The sequence below is a fragment of the Onychomys torridus genome, chromosome 19 (assembly GCF_903995425.1).
Source record: "Onychomys torridus chromosome 19, mOncTor1.1, whole genome shotgun sequence".
NCBI classification, from domain to species: Eukaryota; Metazoa; Chordata; class Mammalia; order Rodentia; family Cricetidae; genus Onychomys; species Onychomys torridus.
The window spans coordinates 14,191,019-14,211,829 of NC_050461.1; the positions used below are offsets into that span (position 1 = coordinate 14,191,019).

At 41.4% G+C, this 20,811-nt stretch overlaps 1 protein-coding gene across 2 annotated transcripts in view; it reads right to left on the reverse strand.

The window, feature by feature from the left end:
• Positions 1 to 20,186, reverse strand: part of Hs3st5 (heparan sulfate-glucosamine 3-sulfotransferase 5) — a 283,395-nt gene extending 263,209 nt beyond the window's left edge. For both annotated transcript variants that reach the window (XM_036169332.1, XM_036169333.1), the window contains exon 1: positions 19,356 to 20,186. The gene's annotated coding sequence lies outside the window, so the exon portion shown is untranslated. The remainder of the gene's footprint in view (positions 1 to 19,355) is intronic.
• Between the last annotated feature and the right edge of the window lie 625 nt (positions 20,187 to 20,811).

Here is a 20,811-nt window from a genome sequence, read left to right on the forward strand (position 1 = left end):
AATCGGAAAACATAATTCCCTTGGGGATTGGGAAAGGAGCATTGAATAAATTTTCCTAAAGCATGCTTAATGACAGGCTAAGGGATTAAGGATTCATTTTTGGGTGATCAGCAAGAATGTGCAGGTGGGGCAGTACAGGTAAAGTCTTCAATCTGTTTGTTTGTTCCATGTGCAGGAAGACTTATATTCATCACTGAAATCCAAAGCATTTCTAATTGTGGGCAAGAGTAAAGCAGGTAATTGGTGGCAGGCTCATGAATAAGAAAGATAGGAGTTCATGTCTCAGCTATTCAGTTTTGAACTGTTTCATTAAGCTGTCATTTCTTCATGTGTAAAAGTAGGGTATAGAACTCCTCTCGCAGGGTTCTAGTGAAGGTTAACAGGTAATACATTCCAGTGGCTACATGGTAAGTCTCTTACAGTGGTTGCTCAGTGTGCCTTACTTTCTGTCTCAATAAACAGAAAACTAAAAAATGATTTTTGTTGTTGTTTGGATAATGTCTTACTATGTAAACCAAGCTGTCTGTATGTTCATTTCAGAGATTCTTTGAACAAACAAACAATTCAACCTCAGAGCTGAAGAGATCTGGAGAAGCCAGAATCAGCTCCAGGTCTTCTTCAGTCTGTCAGCAAAGATATCTCAGGAAGGATGTTTCCAGCAGCATGGGACAGCGAACAGCCTTCTTCCTGCTCTTTCTAAGCCCCCAAGAGTGTGAAACAGAAAGAGAAAAAGAGTGACGGGGTTAATGTGAAACAAACAGAATCCAAGAGCAGAGTTGCTATGCACTACTACGGCCATCACTGCATATGAAATATAACTGCATAGAAATGCTTATCTAATCCGGTTCCCCTCTAGATAACAGGCTGCCCAGTCTCATTGGCATCCAATTTAATGCCTGGATGAGAAAACCAGGATGCTGCTAAGCTGCATCCTGTGAGAAAGTCACACCTGTGTTTTCTTTAATATCTTTTCTGAAAACTCTCCTCTCTAACTTGGCCCTAGAGGGGCGAGGCATTTCTGATTTGGGCAGGCCTCTGGTTTCAACTCATCACTTTTATTCATCATTTCCACATGGCCTTTGAGATTCAGTCATGGTACAATGCAACACAATCCTTGGGCCTCAAAATGTTTTGATGCAACGTTAATTTGATAGTTCTGACTCTATTTTAAAAAATATAAATGCCCTTCACCCTCAAATTATTTCATTACCTATGGGCTGGGATTTATTTACCAAATATCTTTCAGATAATCTTCCATTAAAATAAATTCCTCTGTCCACTTGAGGTACTACTTATCAGTTTTTGACTTGCCATAATGTTCTCGTCTTTTCCAGCCATAGTCTACCTGGAGTTTTGAAACAACTGGTCCAAATATTCAAAACCTATGAATATGCACTCTGTGCAAGGATTTTCTGACAGACCCTGAGTAGCTATAGCCAAAGACTGTGCTGTGGACAAGGGATGGGTCTTCACAGCTACCTTTTCTCACATATACTTGTCAGTATGACCAAAATCCAGACTGTCTAGTGATTCCAGTTGCTGATATGGTCTCAGAAACTTAAGGGACATTAAATGGTAGAACAACTTTTTAAGGCCATAGAATTGGCCAATTGAGTATTAATTTCAGATCATATCTTTGGTTGGTTCCAGGGCAATAACAATGAGAAAAGAGAACTTAAAAAACCTAAAAAACTTGTAGGCCTGGCCCAGTGTAGAAATTAAACACAGAACATGTCTGTCTGACTTCCCAGACTCTGAGTGAATGAACTGCTGCCCTGATATCCGCAGAACATCCACACATCCTTTGTAGTAGCATATCTGTCTTAAGGCTGAGACTCACAAGGTGATACAAGGTGATGATGGGGCTATTTACCCGGTCACAATTAATGAATGGTTAGAAAAAAGACCTAGATTCATGTCAAAGGGTGATGAAGTTCTAAATATGAAATATAAAGACAGCTTAGCCTAATGCTGATCCAAATAGGTTAGTCTAGAGATGTGATTAAAGTAGAATATCTTTTCGAAGGTATGTTGGTCTAGGGAGACAGCCCATTAGGAATTGAAAGGAAAGATGGATCTGAATATGGAATCTGCGCACGTGAAATGTGACTAGAGGTAGAAGAGTGTCCCAAAGACTTGTTACATAGGAATGTTCAAATTACTTATTGATTCTGTTTCCCTGTCAAGACGGTGTTTCTTCAAACCACCAATAAAACAGATGTCAAGACAGACAATACAGCCACCCAAACTGTAGTTATACTTTTTTTTGTCCTGGGACCATGGTACTGGAGGGACACCCTTAAGGACCCAGATGGGGTTCAGTCTACTATGATGAAAAAAGCAGGGCAGAATTTACTGCAGCATGGAAGTGTGTTGGGAGACTCCTGAAATCCCAGGGACCAGCAAACACAGAGCAGGGCTAAACCCTTCAAAGCCCCTTCCCTTGTAGTTCTCTAGCAGGCTACAGCTCTCAGAGCTTCCACAGCTTGCCAAGACATTGGCCTACACTGAGGGACAGGCAGTCAAAACATGGGGGGAGGGTGGCATTTCAGAGCCAAACCATAACACCAACCAAAACAGAAGTAAAGGAGAGGAAAAGGCAAAACTGATAGTTCTGTCCAGTGTCTGTGCTCCCATGAAAGTGTGATTGTGCACCAATTAATCCTATTTGGTGTTTTCCATGTAAGGTGCCTTCCGCCAAGAGCCCTTCCTATTACTTTCGATTCATATACCCTTCCTGTTCTTCTGTTCTTTTCCCATAAAGCACACATGATTTCATTCAGCAAGTACTTATTGAGGACCTACTATATGCCGAGAAATATTTTAGCATGCTGAGGAGACACTGGTGAACAAAAATTCCTGCATTTTGTCTTGTTCCCACTTTAAATGATGAAAGGGAGAGAAAATATGACGGATTAATCCTTATTTGATTCTAGGTAAGGATTTATTTATTTATTTTGCCCGACTCACTGAAAACACAACACTGCTCTTTTTCTTCTCTGCTACACACAGTAGGCCCTCAGTCAGTACTTTGCCTGATGCTTGAATCTAGCACTCCAAGTAATAACAGTATGAAAGGCAAAGACATTCCTAGAAATGAACATCTGAGCCCTCTTCCCTCAGTACTAGTTTATGAATGAGCACAGAAGAGCACAGTAATTAGAGCAGTTGGGGAGTAGACTCCAATTTTAGGTCTAATTTTGGAGAGTTTTATTGTAGTTGGAGAGCTTCTCTCCAGGTTCCACCAAGCCCCCGCGGTCCCACAACCCACGTATAAAATAATCATACAGACACTTATATTGCTTACAAACTGTATGGCCGTGGCAGGCTTCTTGTTATCTACTTCTTCTATCTTAAATTAACCCATTTCTGTTAGTCTATACTTTGCCACATGGCTTGTGGCTTACCAGTGTCTTTACATGGCTTCTCATGGCGGCGGCTGGCGGTGTCTGTCTCTCCGCCTTCCACTTCCCAGAATTCTCTTCTCTCTTGTCCTGCCTATACTTCCTGCCTGGCCACTGGCCAAACAGCATTTTTATTTATACAGAGCGATATCCACAGCATTTTATAGTTGAAACACTGAATTGTCAAACATGTCCAATTCCAGAGATCAAAATACTTTTTTTTTTTTTTAATTTAGTCAAAGCTCTTGGCCCTTATAAAACTCTGGTAGAGAATCACCATTCTCATCTGGTTTCTAAATCACAAAATAGGAACAAAACTTTGTTTTCAAGATATAAGAATCAGAATTCTAGGAGGTTCAGCAGGGCCTCTCATGTGGGGCACTGGTGGAACTCTGTGGCTTAATATTCAAATGACTCCGACTGTGTTGACTGAACATATTACGGTGGTAATACTTTATATGACATAATCGCTGTGTCTTTGAAGTAACTTTCAGCCAGGCAGTGGTGGCACACGTCTTTAATCCCAGCACTCAGGAGGCAGAGGCAGGCAGATCTCTGTGAGCTCGAGGCCAGCCTGGGCTGCAAAATGAGATCCAGAAAAGGCAAAAAGCTATACAGAAAAACCATGTCTCAAAAAACTAAAAACAAAAAAAAAAAAAAAAAAAAAAAGAAGTAACTTTCAGTCAAATCTCCTAACTTAGAAAAAGGCTCCTGAGATGTTCCCCTTCTAAAGAAGGGTTCATATTTTCCAACAGAGATGGTATATTCTTCAGCTCGCACACATTTGTTTTGCCCTAGACTGTAGCTGTGAACAGAGAGATCACAGTGTACTGATGAATGGGTATCACATTGGACACAGCCTCTAAGGGATGCCTTTGCTCTTCTTCTGACAACCCTCACAAGCTTCCTCCTTGCCCTTTAGTTCATGTACCATAGAAGGTGAATGAGGGCAAAAGCAAAGAAGAAAGGCAAAGGGCTGAAGAGTTTGATGCTTAATTCTTTTGATGATCCATTTAGAGTTTTATCTATCATCTATCTATCTATCTATCTATCTATCTATCTATCCATCTATCCTCTCATACAATACATCTCAACTACAGCTTCCCCTCCCCCTTCTCCTCCTAGTCCTCTCCCCCATCTCCCCTCTCCCCCAGATCCACTCCTCCATTTCTCATCAGGAAATAGCAGCCTCCTAGGGACATCAACCAAATGTGGAATAATGAGATGCAATAAGACTAGGCACAGACTCTCATATCAAGGCTGGATGAGGCAACCCAGTAGGAGGAAAAGGATCCCAAGAGCAGGCAAAAGAGTCAGAGACACCCCCACTCCCACTGTTAGGAGCCTCACACAAAAAATAAAAGAAAACAAACTGCTGTGTATATCACTCTGTATAAATAAAGTGCTGATTGGCCAGTAGCCAGACAGGAAGGGTAGGGTAGGCAGGACAAGGAAGAGGAGAAGGCTGGGAACAGAAAGGCTGGGAGGAGACTCTGCCAGCCGCTGCCAGGAGAAGCAACATGCAAAGACAACGGTAAGCCACAAGCCATGTGGCCAAGTATAGACTAACAGAAATGGGTTAATTTAAGAGTGAGAGCTAGACAATGGTAGGCCTGAGCTAATGGCCAAGCGGTTTAAATAATACAAGTGTCTGTATGATTATTTTATATGTGGGTTGTGGGACCACAGGAGCTTGGTGGAACCTGGGGAGAAGCTTTCCCACTACAACAAACAAACAAACAAAAAACATTAACAACAAAAACCCAAGATAAACAATCACAGCATGTATGCAGAAGACCTAGCACACACATGTAGGCTCCACAATTACCATTTCTGTCTCTTTGAGCCCCTAGGAGCCCTGCCTAGTGGATCAGATTCATCTTGTCTATTTTTGCAGTAGATGCAGGAGTTGACTTTAAGACTATAGCATTTATAACAGCAAATTACAAGATGGCAGTATTTTAGACTGAGGCTATTTTTACAATTTGAGAAATAAATACTATCCACATAACTTAAGACAGTACTGTGAAAGCATACTATATCAGCTTCTCAAAAGCTACTTTCAAAGTAAGTAACATTTTTAAATGGTAAAAACAATAAAAATCATGTAAATGAAAGGATGGTAGGATTTTTTTTTCTCTCATCTTGATAGTCACTTTAAAGCAGCCCCACCCACTCAGTCACTGAGAGCTAATAATGCTGTCCTGCAGAGGCAGTATTGTCCAAATATTGAATCCCAATTGCAATGCTTCAAGTTCCGGTGATTTAGGTTCACACTTAATAAAAATGGTAGTTCTGACTAATTGAATAACAAGGGAAGGAGACAGCAAGTCAAATAAATACACTTGTATTTGATTTTTGTTTTTATAGAGTATATGCAAACTCTAAATTCGATCATATGGGCTTTTGAAATGCTCTGTAACCAGGAAATAGCTGTAAGATTAAAAAGAAAAGGAGGAGACAGAGGAGAAGGAGAGGAGAAGAGAGGCAAGAAGAGGAGGGAGGGGAGAGCAAGAATTAAAAACTTACAAATGGGCAAGTGTTGTGTCTGTCTCTGATACCCAAATACCCCTCTACTCCCACTCCCTACACACAAACATAAAAACAATGACATACAACTCCCAACGGAGAGCCAATAGCTGGCTTTGGACTACTTTTTTATCCTTGTGCAATCTGTCTGTTTTCCTAAAAAAAGAAAAAGGAAAGGAAAAACACTTTACAGCTACTGTTTTTCTCTCTCTTTGTAAAACCATAGACACTCCCACGCAGCACAGGCTCAATTCCAGCCAAACTGTGTGCGTGTGCGATTTTAAGTAGGAAGAGCAGGTCTCCCATTTCTGTTAGCAAAGTCACCTCACACTGCTAGAGCTAAACATGTAATAATACTTTATTGTCATGAGCAGGAATCTGCTTTGCTAATTAAATGCAGCTGTCAGTAATTACTCCTTGTCAGTATAATCTATTTTCGGTTGCTCTACTTTAAATGATAAAAGAGGGCCTGATATTGAGAGGGTGGGATAGGCAAGGTGACTGCTTACTTCCTCAGATTAACAACCCATTTTTTACAAAATGACAAATGAGTCCTTTTTCTATTCTGATGACGTGTTAACTGGACTATTCTGTGTTTTTTAGCACAGGCAGTGATTGATTAAAAGTTACAATTAAGTTGTCTTTTCTTTAAAATTTAAAGTCTCCATATCATGATCCTTCTGTGGAATATCCATAGGTCTTAGCATTTTTAAAACACTACCATGACATCCTCATGACATATCCTGAAAATACAGCAGGTAGTCGGTAGTGGTAAATCCATAAGAAAGGCAGCAAGTGAAGTCACTGGAATGTCCACCAATGTGCATGCACCTTCTAGTTGCTGGCAGACTTGGTTAGAAGCAGAGGAGAGCCCCTTTGGAGGGAAGAGTAGTAACTTTTCTTGGTGTGCTTTTCCACTGCTACTCAGCCAGGTTCTCTGGGGAATGAAGTGACCAATGTAAGCCTCTAAATGTTAAAGAAAAAAAAATACTTTCATGATCTTTGTATGTGATATCAATAGATCTGCATCTATTGATTGCATAATAGATTGCATCCGCAAGGTCAGGACAAAGTTAATGCAGCCCGACTCACTGCATGGGCTAGATACTGTGGCAGCCACAGATGCTGGCATCCTGTCTAAACGCAAAGGGATGCACATCCCTGACACTGCAAATGAATGTGGTGGGAATGGAGAGTGGAAGCTGGCATCCCAAGGAGTTCTATGATGGACTGGTAGAAGGATCAAGAAGAAAAGTAAGATCAGCAGGAAGTACAGCATGAGGGAAACTTGGCATGTGAGTAGCTTCACTCCGCTGGGGTGAGAGACTTCTGACACCCTCAGAGCACCCCAACTGCATCATCCTTCTTCTCCTACCATCTGTTGTCTATGCAACATGGTACTAGTTATTAATTATCTTGTATAGTTGACTACAAATTAGGCAGCTACTCTTCTGAAAGTACCATGTTACTTATATATATATGAAACAGATAAAATATATTCATGAAAGTATATATTCATACCAGGGAAAGAAAAGTTTTTCATAGGAAAAACAATGAAAAGTAAAATAAAACTATGCAAATGCATGTAAAGCTATCTAGACCAAGGACACTAATTTACATAGTATCAATAGTCCATTGAGAATGTCATAAATGACTCATTTCTTCAATATATTCTCACTTTGTCTATTGAGAAAACTGAGCTATTCCTAAATGTTCTTATTTGTGAAAATATTAACAATAATAGTAATAGAAGAAACTGAAGAGACATGGAGGGTCTTCAGAAAACAGCTCATTCAAAGAGAAAATTCCAAAAGTTAACAGTGGATAGTAGGTGGAGCCTTTAATAGTTTTTTTTTTTTAATTTATTTTAATGGGTTCTCTTAGCTACCCCACTGTTTCCCCAGAGAGGCTGATGTCTACTCAAGTCCCTCTTTTGAATCAGTTGATTGTGGTCCTGTGATATTGTAGATGCTCAATGGTCAGCTGGTGAGTTTTGAGTTGTTACCATAACATTGATTAATGTTGTGGTAAGCACTTGAGCAAGATTTTAGGCAGTGGAGCAAAAGACAAACCTCAGAATCTTTGCAATGATGAACGTGGATTTTTTTTCACATGAGTGTCAACAGGTCCCTCAGGTCCGACAATCATAGAGACCCTTATATACCTTTGCTGCACTTTCCTACACCAGGATTCCTTGCCCAGTATGGGGAGTCATGAACTCCCCTTGCCAGTTTCTCTCAGTGAATTGAAAAATGTTTCTCTTTGAGCTTGCTTTGGGAACTCATAAGGCTTGGCATTGAGATTATACCACGGGCAGTATCGGGTATCTGACTAATTCCACCTTATCCAGGATCCCAGGACTGGTCTCTCTGTATAGAAGACTGTTAGTGTAAGGATTCAACATGACCTTAGTCACTTTAGGCACTTTATGGCATTTTTCCTCAGCATATTTCCAGTTTCATATATCTTCAAGTTCAGATGGTCACCTACTTATAAAACACAAAAAACATTTGGTACAACTTTCCAAGATTGCAATATTTGGAAACATTTTAATTAGTATACATCAATCGTATACAATAGGTTTACATAATATTATCCCATGGGCATTATTACATACTTAATACACACACAGACACACACACACACACACACACACACACACACACACACACATACACTCAAATATATCCAATGGCTGGTTAAGCAACCTTTTAAAATAGAATATGGTCGTTTGGCTCAGCAGGTAAAGGATGATTCAGTTGACCTGCATTCAATCCCCAGGATGAGCAAAGAGAAAGGAGAGAACTAATTTCTACAGAGTGTCCTATGACCTCCACATGGGTATACTATACTCACTCTGGCACAGGAGTGCACACGTACCGTATACAAACAAACCAGTTAAATAAAGCAATTAAAGATTAAAATACTTTTAAATCTTCACAATAAGAATTACAAAGTAATTTTTAAGCAAAGGCTGGCAGGGTCAACTTACTTCTCTTATACTAGTTTTCCCTCAGTTTTAAAATGAGAGTCTCACATCTGCATGATGAATAATATTTGTTAATTTTTATGTAATTTAAAAGGGAAATAATGAAATGGCCAGCACCATATTAAATTGTGTTCTTGCTTTTGATTTCAGAAAGGATATACCAAATAAGTTAATTAAGTATTTTTTTAGGTGGTAGATTCCTCATCCGAAATGCTTGAGTTTCAGACATTTTCCAATTTTGGATTATTATTTGTTTGTATATATTGAAGATGGGAGCAAGTATAAGAAGAAAATTCATTTATGTTTCATGTGCATCCTATTTTCTCCTTTCAGTTTTACACAATATTTTAGTGCACTTGTGTTTTAACTGATTTGTAAGATGAGACCAGATGTGAAATTTTCCATTTTTGTGACAACATGTCATCACTTAAAAGCTTTTACATTTTGAAGCACTATAGATTCTGGATTTTAAAACTGAGGTTGCTGAGGATTTAGCTTATGTTCTATATTAAATATGTCAATATGTTTGGAGTATAGTATACTTGAGATTATTTTTGAAGCTAAAATTATGTTCTACATGTCTTTGAAGAGATATTTTATTTCATTCATATTTATGGTTACTTACTAGGAATGGCCACACACATGTAAAAGCCTTGTTTTCATGTGTTTACTATGAAATATGTTTACCAACAGGCTGCTATTTCTTTCATAGTAGATAAGTATCTGTAATGAGATTTGTCATATGTCCTTAGCCGATCTTTTGGTCTTATTGAGTTTTCCATTTTGTTCATAGTAAAATAATTTAATTTCAGATTTATCTTAAATATTCATAGAATTATTTTTCAAAATTATTAAGTACATAGTAATTTGTTAAATTATGCTGCTTCATAAGAAAAAATGAACTTAAAGATGTAATATGATTATAATAGATAGTTAAGAGGCTTTTAATGGAAAAAAATCTCAAAAAATGAGTTCATGGACTATCATGGAACCATCTAAGGCTTTCTTAATCTTGAAGATATAAAATAAAAATTAAAATAGCATAATTCTCTATAGACCATTGCTAAAGAAACAACGCTCCAAATTTACACTGAAAATTAAAAGATCATCTTGATAGATGGATGCTCACTGTAAACACTTTAAATTACTGGAGAAAAGGACTTATGGGAGGGAAGAAGGCTTCCAGCATTCTCCCAACATCCTCTTGGTTTCTTCTCTCCATCATTTAGTATGCATGCAGGCACTTGTTTCTTTGCCAGTTGGTTTCATCTTCAAGCCTGTAAGTTTCCTAGGAGAAGAATTAGGTCCCTGTATCTTCAACATCAAGTATGCTCCCTAGCATACAACAGTCACTCAATGAAGAAGCACTGGAATAAATCAAATAATTTACCAAGTTAGAAAAGGGAATAGCGACATTAGGCAGAGGATGACTATTTTCTTTTAATAAAAACATTGTTAGTGCTTCCTTTATTCCAGATATTATGGATACATTGGAGATGCTGGTTTAGGGGTCATTTGAGGGGAAAGTATGTGTATATGAGTGTGTGGCAGAGAAATAGGAAACAACCCCAACTCCACAGAGTGTGATCAATACTATAGCAGATGATCAGAAATCTAGTGCATTCTGGTTTGGAAATGAGCTTCAAAGAAAGTCATGGGCAATAAAATGAAGAGAGGTGATGAAGAAGAAAAAAATTAGGAGAGCAAAGAATATTGATACTTGTATGTACAAAGGCATGGATGTTGAAGGTACATGGCCCATTTCTTCTTGGATACAAATATACCATCAGTGTGACATCCATTGGAAGAGTGACAGGAGATGAATCCCAGACTGTGTCATTAGAAAAGCAAGGTTGAGCTAATAAGGATATTGAATAGCTTTGAGTTTGCCCCTTAAGGCAGAAGATGCTGCAGGAATGAATAGGAGCATTGTGTGGCAGGATGTATCTTTAGAAGCATTTCAGAAGCATTGAAGAGGAGGAAGACTCAAGGCTGATGGAGCAGTTGTCGTGATTCAGGTGAGACCTCTCAATGGCCTCAATGAAAGTGGTAGCTAGTGTTAATAAGACACTTGGTGCTCAGGAGGCGGGGTGCTTGTGTCTCTAGGTCACACCAATGTAGAGCAGTAGGAGGAATACAGGTGTATGTCTGTTTCCTCTTATGATCCTTGTAACTATTCTGTTTCTCACTGTTCTTGGATGTCTAGGTAGATGCATCAGCCAACAGATGAGAACAAAATAATGAAGTACTTAAGAAGAGGCAATATTAACAAAGTAATACTTCATAAAGTTTATCAAGCTCCTTGTTGGTATACAGAATTTGGGCAGCCTATTATTTTGAAGAATTTCAAAGTTCTAAGACTAGACACTGCTGTAGTAACCCTTGACAGTCTCTACTTAACCATTTCAAAGTGGATAGGATAAGACACTAAGATAAGCACCTGGTTATGGAAATCTACTCAAATAAAATCAGGAAATTACAGTACAGTTAATATTAAAATTTTTGGCATGCCTGGCATTGCTATCAAGACAATAGGGTAAGACACCACGTTTCATTTTAAAGAGCCAGATAGAGATGTTATGTGGACTCTATATATCTCATGTAGATTCAGAAACAGTGTGATGTAACTATGTTTTATGAGAATAAAATGAATAGTCTTTCAACCATGCATCTACATGTCCATGGCCCATGAATCTTTCACACCCAGAACCTGTCCTGCTTGCTGCCTCTGTCCTCTCCTTCTACCCTTCACCCACCCAGTCAAGTGTCTCAGTTCTCTGCTTCATGGAGAATTCTGAGATGTCCACAGAAAGACGCCCTGTCTCTTTGTATTACATGTTAAATGCCATGGGCATATGGGTGAAAGGTCACAATCCAGCAAAGCCCTGCCCTAGGAAGCACAATCCAGGATCAGGGAAATGATACTTAGAGGCTTACTGGGAATGCCTCTTGCGAGGAGGAGTCCAGACACAGGTTTGTCACTCACAGAGCCCTGTCAGTCACAGAGGTTTGTCAGTCACAGAGCCCTGTCACTCACTGAGCCCTGTCACTCATAGAGCCTTGTCACTCACAGAGCCCTGTCAGTCACAGAGGTTTGCCGCTTTCCCATGCTATGTCTTTTTGGTGACTTCTAGTCCAGTGTTGTCTCCTTTCCCTCACAACACTGAGGCTGTTAAGAAGTTGAGGTCCTGGGTGGCTGTCTACCAGGATGAGGAAATCCTGCTTGCACACAGGGTCAATTCCCACTACTGCATCCAGTACATTTGGACTCAGCAAGAGTTCCAAAAGATCTTTTAAAACATACTTGAAAATAGATACAAAGAGTTGCTAAAGCTAATGTAGTTTATTTCATTGCTTAAGTAGGTATTATATACACATGTCAAAAGAGTGTGTGTGGTATGACAAACCAAGAAATGAAGGTTTATCTAAATGAAACTTGTTAAAGGGAAAGATGTAGCAAAGAAGGCACAGGGAAGTAAAGAGGCATGGGGTAGACTTTGGAAATATTAATTAAATGTGAGATAACATCATTTATTATTTCATTAAATAAAAATTACATAGAAGGGCATGAGTAGCTAAGCTATATGAGCCTAAAATGTGGATGGTAGATTGTCTATATTAAATTAATTACCAAAAAAGAAAGAAATCTAAGGACCAAATTAAACTTTTAAAAGAAGTAACCTGTTTAATGACAGCAACCCAGATAAAGCTTTTTCTCTTTACACAATGAATTCTGTCTATCCAGTATAAATTATAAGACTTCCAAAGAATGTCCATACGTCCCACAACTTTTAGTTGATATTGAATTCACAGAGATTAACAAATACCTTGGTGACTTTAGTAGAAACTTGTTCTCCCCTCTTTATGGTGACTGTGGCAGAGGACATGCATTGCACTGTCACAACAGGCTCAGCAGGACTTCAAGCGGGGCATTGTGATGCATGCCTGTACAGCACTTGGGAGGCAAATACATGGGGACTGTTCCACATTTGAGGCCAGCTGGGCCTGCATAATGAGTTCCAGGCCAGAGATGCTAGGCCTCCATAGTGAGAAAAAAAAACAAACAAAACAAACCAGGACAAAAGAGCTATAGCCAGAGTTCAAAATGAATGTGTATTAGCTGTCCCAAGAGCTTTTGAGCCTTGTCTCAAGTTCCATATCCCTGCCTGCCTTTTTGGTGGTACTTAGGGTAGAATCTATAGCCTTGATCATGCTGGGTAAATAAATGCTCTGTCAGTGAGCTATACTCCTGGCCTCTTACATTCTATGATAGATGTGAGACTTGAAGTCTAGTAATCAAAGTTAAATTTTGAAACATCTTTCCTTGTGTTCTTCCCTCAGCACGAGGGGAATACACAGACTCCGTGCTTTACAGCCTAGATCCCCCAGTTCAATTCTCTGCATATTGGGCATCACATGGCTGTTTCATCTAGTCATTCTGATGCTGTCACAGTGATGTTAAAGATGATGATGTTATCAGCAGGACTAAGCGCTGACTCATACTGATGCTCTAGGCTAGGCATTTTGTATAGATTATTATAAAAAAGACTACAAATGACATTTCTATCATCACATACTATTTAAAATGAGTAAGAATTAGAAAGTCTAAGCAACTTACTCCAAGGGGCCATAGAGAATTAGTAGTAAAGCAGAGTCCAGTACTTACACCATGATAAATGCCAGCATCAGGGCACATTTGATTACTGTGAGTTTCTTCAGTGACTTGACTTAGCTAACGGTGGCAGAAAGCATCACAGTAACATTTTCATATGTTTGCAAACAGTTCCCCAAACTATACTCAAATAGTGTGAGCACTAATCTTTATGGTAGGATGGTTGTGCTTCCGTGTTAACACTTTAAGAGTCTGTTATTTAATGTTAATCATGTCTTTTATGTCTTATTAAAAGGCACAATTACAGGTAGTCTTCCCTACTTCTAAGTTCAAATGTTTGAATCAATTTATTTTTTCACACCCCTTGCACTATTTTTCTATTGTTCTATCACTCCATTTCACAGAGATGATTATTCCACATGGTTTTAGATATGATTCATAGATGATGCCTGAGACCAAGAAGTAACAGGAAGTGTCTTATGAACATGGAATGATATGATGATTATAAAATACACGATGTAAGTATAAAAATGCTTGGAAGGTTTTTGTTTTTGTTTTGCCTTTGGACAAGCAATTTGTGGAATGGCCTGCTTCAGTTCATGCAGCAAACAACAAGAAGATGCCTACTGTATGGAGATGATGCGGACAAAGTTAAGTTACAGCATACCTTTTATAAAACTCAGATTTCTTTGGCATGCATGCTATAGTAACACATATCATTGACCTGAGTGCAAGAAGTTCACATTATATGGATATATTATGGGAAGCATAAAACATTCAGTGTCTGATCATCTATGCTATTAAAACTGCTTAAGGATGGCATCTGTTCTTAAAGTTACCTAATTTAAAAGTAGCCAAACCTTAGGTAATTATTGAGTCCATTAAAAACTACATTAAGGTGCAGTACCGTACTCCAGCCCTGCTCAGGTTCAGTCTATGTCACCATCCCATTAAAATAACCTTCCTGTGAGTTTCTGAAGAATGTACTCTAAGTTAAAAACCTTTGCAAATGATCAGAGATCACAGAGTGAAGCTGCTTACTGGCTGGCTTAGGACCACCTGACGAGGGTGAGCACCACTCATGTGGGCTGGGCCCTCCCACATCAATCATTAATTGAGACAATAACCCAGGCCCAATGGATGGAAACAGTTCTTCAACTGAGGTTTCTTCTTAGGTGACTCTAGTTTGTGTAAAGTTAACTAAAGCTACCAAGCATATGACTTGTTTAAGTAAACTTAAACTACTCAAAGATGGTGGAATGGCCTAGGCGGCTGCCTGGATCAAATATCAGCTTCGCCATTTGATAGCTACAGAGATTTGGCTGTCAATTAATGAGATTAGCCCCGATATCCACATCTCCAAAAGGGGCATAGTAGAAATATGTATTTTCCCTCTGTACAATGGGGCATGACTGTTGTGGATATCGCTCTGTATAAATAAAATGCTGATTGGTCAGTAGCCAGGCAGGAAGTATAGGCGGGACAAGCGGAGAGGAGAATTCTGGGAACAGAAAGCTGAGGCGTGGAGAGCTGCCCGTTGCTGCATGACAAGCAAGATGTAAGGTACAGGTAAGCCACGAGCCACGTGGCAACTTATAGATTAATAGAAATGGGTTAATTTAAGATAGAAAAAGTAGATAAAAAGAAGCCTGCCACGGCCATACAGTTTATAAGTAATATAAGCATCTGAGTGATTATTTTATATGTGGGTTGTGGGACCGTAGGGGATTGGTGACACCTGGAGAGAAGCTCTCCAGCTACACATGACAGAGAGGCTGCAGAAATAAATGAGTCATTATTACTAGAGTATTTTGGAAAGTATTAGCTATACACTCATGACTATTGTAAGTATTTCTTAATCAAATTGTTCATAAACGTTTGTCACTCCAAATTCTTACACCAAACTTGAAACACTTGTACATATTACTCTAAGGATGAGGCTGACTTCACAAATCACATATGTCACAGAGGGATGCTCCTCCTGTTAGTCAATAATTATAACATATAGCTACATTAATAAAGACCAATATATTTTATATACATATGCACACATATGTATGTATACATTTGCATATATTTACCTATAAAACTTGGTAAAAACAACTCATCAAACACTTCTAACTACAGATACAAGCTTTCTTTCCTAAAACTTTTCAAAATATTGGAAAATAGTCCATTGTACAGAATATTAATAAATAATAAGGCAGATAATGAAACTTGCATGTAAGATTTGAAAGTTGTTTATCCTCACCTGTACATTAGTGGGAGGGATTTCCAAATGTAATTTTTTGACAATTGATAAGTTAACTATTTTAAAGTGTATTTGATCAGCGCCTTAAAATGTTTCCATTAACATCTTGCTTCAGCTGGAGAAGTTAGGATTGCATCATCGGTCTCAGAAACAAACTCGGATCACAGAGAAAGAAAAATCTGGCAACAACTAATTGGATTCCAGGAGAAAAAAAAATACTCCTTTTCTTGCTTTAAAGACTTCATGGTAAGTTGATGGACAAATCTAAGTATTCTACTAGTCTAAAACATCAGCATTCCAGTCCATGATGGAAACTTAGCAAGTCATTCTGGCTTTGACTTTCCTCTCTGTTACCACCCTTAGTAAGAGAGGGCAAAGGACTTGAAGATAAACCTGTGACTTGAACAATTATTCCCCTTTCCACAACACTCACTTTTTCTTAAAATATAATTCCATTACCAAACAGTAACTACTCAATTACAATATTGAACTTTTATAATAAAATATTGCACAGAAATGTAAAATTATGCATATAAGGCATATAAAAATATGTAAATACTTATACAATTTCAGTTACACTCTCTAGTGTTACAGCTCACATATTCCTAAACATGCTACAGTCATTTTGAGCAAACACTCTCCTCACCAGTAAATAGTGTCTTTTAATAGAATGAGTTATTTCACTCATGAATGAAGGCCACTACCATTAAAAAAAAGTCACCCTGCCAAGATATTCCAAGAGAGTAAAAAAAAATCTCCCCAACTAAAATTTCCATAAGAAATTTCATTTTCCCCTCTAAAAGAGAACCGAAACAATCATTTTTGTTAACTTCCTCATTTGCATATAATTGCATTATTAAGAAATGTTACTGTTGCTGAGATTAGAAAAATACAGGGATGAGGAAATGAGGAAGCAAAACACTGCTCTATGAATTCAGGTTTGCTTTTCTGAGCCAACAGGAAGATTTGCATTTATTCATAAGTGAATGCTAATGAGGTATTGAGATCTGGCACCACTCCATAGAAGTGCACAGAAAGAGAGCTGGAAATGAGACCCAGTGCAGATTCACGACTTGCTCTAAGAACTTCAACAAGCAGTCAGATTAGAGACAACATCAGTTCTGTGAAGTTGAATCATCTAAATGACATGTGGGTTAAAAAATAATGGCAGGACTTAGGCGGAAAACAAAGTTAGATACTTTAATGCCTCCTGTGACTCCTGAGTCAACAGCTCTTTGTTGGTTGATCATCTACTTTGGGGATGACACTGCTTTCTTCAGAAAGTCACTGCTCTGCAGTTCCACTCACCCAGAGTAGGAGCAAACACCCTGCTTCTAGCAATAACCCTTCCTTGTCTTAAATAATGCCCCAGCTCAGCTATGCTTATTGTGTGTGCTCATGTGCTCAGAAAGACTTCTTGAATGTGTGCAAATTCAGCGAGGAGGAAAGTTATTCATTCAAAAACATCTGTGTATGCCTGCAAAACGGTAAGGATGGTGAAGGCAAGATCTCTTCCAAACACTGAGCGAAGCCTCCTCACAAAGATGTCAGAGGGAGCCACTTCAAGCATTAAGCATGAGGTCTGGTTTCATCTAGAAACCAGGACCCAGTACCTGCTGAGCAATCTGACCATAATTCCCCTCATAAGTTGTTTAGTCACATCTATTTGAAAATATTTTGCATGAGTAACAATGCCTTTTCTGTTTTATCAATTAATTGAGGAAAGAAGATGTTTATGTAGCCCAGGGTAACTTAGGAGAGGCCAGAGCTGTTATTCTTACCACAGTTAACACACTGCAGTAAAGACATAAACAATAGTTTCCTTTCCATTCTTGTGTCTTATTTCATTTAGCACAATTCACTGGCAAATAGCTTGATTTTCCCTGAGCAGCCTGTCTCAACTGACCTGGTCACTTCCAACAGCACTGTTTGTAAACAGTCACAGGGAAAAAGACAGGGAAAGAGGTTTTATTTCTCCTGCTAAGAACTTCACCAAATTCAGAATAAAGGGGAAAAAATCATGAAGATGAAGGACAAAGGTAACTTTAAGATGTATTGTAATGAATAGCAATGAAAGACTTTTAAACAGCTACATTTGATAACTAAATTTGGTAAAATCCCTTTTTTCATCCTCAGCAGTTCCTTGGAAAAGGAGGCAGATACATTTGAACTGAATTGTGCCATAAAAACACCTGTCCAAAGCTCTGAAATATGTAGAGAACACTGCACGAAACCCTTTAGAGGCACTCACTGTTTCTGTCTGACAGCAAATCAGTTAAGAAAGGAGCAGTGTCACCCAGAGGATGTCCGCCTATATTGTTCCCTCCCCAGACCCCGGCATACTATTTATCAGGTTCAGCTGACATAGATCAGAAAAGAGTCATGGGGCAGTTAAATGTATCCACGAAGTAATATGGTATAAAGCACTTTCCAAACATTGAATGTCTCCTTAATGGACTAGACTTTTCTATGAAATGAGAGAGACAGAACAGAGAGACAGAGAGATATGCACAGAGACAGAGAGGAAAGAGCAAGAGAGAGAAGGCGGCGGCGGCGGCGGCGGGGGGGGGGGGGGGGCTCGTAAGAACCAAGGACCACACATATTCCAGCAGTAGCTTTCTTGTGTGGATGCACTCAAGGTGGGCAGCCTGAGAGGAGAGCAGCGCTGTCGTACTCCTGAAATGACTCAGGAGTAGAGTCCTAGAGGTTTGCTTGGTGTGCACCTGGAACTGAGAAAAGTCATCCACAGCAGGCGGGGTTTCCTTCCTTGTTAGATAGTGTTCTAAGTCCCAGAGGCGGGGGTCAGCGCTGCAGTGGGTCACAGGGGCTGCAAACCTCTTAGTAATAATTTGATATTGGTTGTATCTATCGTGTGTGTGTGTGTGTGTGTGTGTGTGTGTGTGTGTGTGTGTGTTATGCTGGCTGTGAGAGGGAAAGGTTGCGCTAAGTGAAGCTCCAGGGAGTGGGAAATGACACTAGGTGTGGTTGGGGGGGGTGTCTCTTCTCCAAAGAGTAGGCACCCATTTGCCCCAGTGGAACTTCTGCCGACTCTGCCTGCCTTTTGCTCGGGCCTCAGTGCATCGCATTACCCTTAAAGCTACCATATAACTCCAAATGACAGTATACAATCACCCCAGGAGTGGCCAAGCGCGAACCCCTAAACTCTGATGAGTGTTCATCAGAGAAAGCGAGTTCTCCATCTGACTCTGGGAGAGCGCTGGATGTAGGTCTCTGGGAAGACAGACAGCCTGGCTGGCAGGCAGGCGGGCAGGCGGGCAGGCGGGCAGACAAGCTTGGAGGCCGACTGACAGTCTAAATTCACTCAAGCAATTGCTCCCACTGTTTCGCTCGATCCCATTAGTTTAACCCCAACCCCAGCAAAGGGGGTTTGGTTCAAAGTCTTCCCCAGGAGGCGACTAGGAAAACCGCGCCCCACAAAGTGCTTCAGACAGAGGGATGCCTCCTCTAGGCGACTCCCCTTGTCATTACCCCCCAAACCTAGAAGGTCCGAGCCGCGATTCCTCTCCCCTCTATCCCGCGCAAGGCGGGCAGCGCGCCCTGCTCACTCACCGTCATCCCCCGTGGCGACAGCCTTGGAGCGGACCGCAGCTTGAGAGCCTTGAACCAGACCCGTAGTAGGGCCGGGTCACCCGGCCTTTCCTGCGGTCGCAGTGGCAGCTGTCCCGTAGTTTGGGATGCTCGGGTTCTGTGTCTCTGTGGCTGGAGTGAGCCTGCAAGGAGAGCAGGCAAGCAGCGCTGTAGCCGCGCGTGAGTGCGGGGAGGGTGGGCTCTCACTCTGGGGCGGCGACAGCGGGGGGCCAGGAGGTCCGGGACTGGGAACGGCGAGCGGAGGGGGCGAGAAGTAGTGGAGTTTAGGGCTCGTTTCGCGCACTTCCCTGGGAGGCTGGAGCCAGGTGCGGCAGGGCGCGCTCCCGCGGTGCAGACACGTCAGGGGCAGCCGCCGGAGCCCGAGTCCGCGTAGCTAAGGGGACCGCAGGAGCTCTGCTGGAGGAGGTTCGCATCCTCCTCTCCCCGCACAGGCACCGGCGCAGACCCGGATCCCGCACGCGAAGGGCAGAGCCTCTGGCGTCCTCGGTGACAATGTCAGGAAGCTCCGTCCCCCGGGATGCATTCAAAAGAGCAACAGTCAGTGCGGCTGCGATCTTCCCTCCCTGCGTCCTCCTGCGACCAGTGCCAAGCTGTGCGGACCGCGGACTCCCTGCCGCTCGCGCTGTCAAAGCCGCCGCCCGGTCCCCGGCGCTCCAGCCGGCTGCTGCCTCCCGGAGACGTGCCCAGCTGGATGCGCGCGCGCGAGTGTGTCTAAGAGGATATCTTCCCCTCCATCACTTCGACTCGCGGGAGGGACCAGGTCCCGGGCGACCAGCTGCAGAGTGGCTGCCAGTCCACACCCTCCCGGCTCTCTTCCCACCCACCCCGCCCCTTCTCCTCCTTGCGCTCCCCTCCTCCCTCTGCTCCTCCTCCAGTGGCCGCTCCTGTGCTCGCTAGGGCGGCGGAGAGACCCAGAGGAAAGGGCGGAGGAGGAAAAGGGTGGGGAAAGGAGAGCAGGTGTCTTTGGTTTGGAGGTGGACTCACTCACTGGAGCCTCCAGAGTCAAGTGGCAGGGCTCGGTCTTAGGGGTTGAAGTCGGAGGACATACCCGGAGGTGGAGGATGTGAGGTTGGTACACTGTATGTCTCACCCGGGAGCAGGAAGCTTTGGCTATCACAGTTTGGCTGCAAGATGGGTGGTCAGGGACCCTGAACAATCTACTACTACAGCTTTGAGAACCTGCAGAGGTGACTGGGATGGCAGGACACTGATCTGATACGTAGATGTGGAGGGGACCCAATGTCTGAGGAGCTGAGACAGACAGATTTCTCAGCTGTGGTCATGGAGAGTTAGACCCAGAGCGTGAACGGGGGCCACACAGGTGCCCAAAGAGGCCAGTTGACTTCAGCATGCCAGGTGAGAGTGCTGGCGGCTAGGAGGGGCTGGTGGCGTTAGCCACTGCCGAGCTTTGGGCTGC